Raw genomic sequence first — 1,055 nt, forward strand, 5'->3', positions numbered from 1 at the left:
GACAGGTGAGAAGTTAATCTGAAATATGCTTCATGTCAAGATGCATCTCAGACATACTTTCTTTTGGGTGTTTCATCCAAATAAAGACAGAAAATATTTCTCTGCAAGGAATGAAAAAATTTTTAACTACATAATCTTACAAATTTGAAAAAGAACTAGGGGAAGAAACTGAGACAAAAATAGAGGACTCAGAAGAATTTCTGAAATTCTGAGTTGCTTTAACAAGCAGCCCACAGAACATTCTGTGGGTCAGAGTAACAAATGTTTCAAAACGTCCCATTCCTCTGGCAGGAGACCTAACCATATCATAACAGGGGCAACAATGAGGAAAGCTTTCAACATCATTACTTTCAATGTCACATGTGCCATGCATTAAGAAGACAAACAAAAGTAGGCAAAAGCAGATGAAATGGTGAGTTTCAGTTTTGTACTAGCAAAGATATCCAACTTGGGCATACTGAGGAATACCTCATATGGGGGATAAAAAATGGCTGCATATTCTACTCTCTCACCTTCTTTGGTCAAAATGATAAAGAGACAGTTAATTACTTAAACCTCATCTGAAATTTTCAGAAGCCTCAAATTAAGAAATTCATTGGAAGAAGAAATACTCTTTTTGAGAGATTGGGAGAGAATAACTGTTTTTGAAATCAATTTTAAAATGGTGTATGTTAGTGTTTGCTGAATGTAATACCAAGAATATACATGAAGTTGTTGTTCTCTTCCCACTCCCACCTTACGAAATACATTAAAATTTGCTGGATCATATAAGATTTTCTACCTCAGAAATAATTTCTCTTTCTCTTTTCTTTCTCAAATACTCCCAAAGATGTTAGCTATTGTTGATCAAACAGAAAATATTATGTGCTTCAAAGATCATTCTATAGAGTATGTCTTAATATTCAACTGAAAGGAAAATAGCACTTACTTTACATCTGAAGTAAGGCAGGACATCTCAGACTGAAATCTGTTGTTCTTGATAGAGAACTATTGCATTTTCATATACAGTATCAACTAAATACTTCTTTGGAGAAAAAAAAAAGGCTTTGCAGGAA

Source organism: Melospiza melodia, chromosome Z (genome assembly GCF_035770615.1).
Source record: "Melospiza melodia melodia isolate bMelMel2 chromosome Z, bMelMel2.pri, whole genome shotgun sequence".
NCBI classification, from domain to species: Eukaryota; Metazoa; Chordata; class Aves; order Passeriformes; family Passerellidae; genus Melospiza; species Melospiza melodia.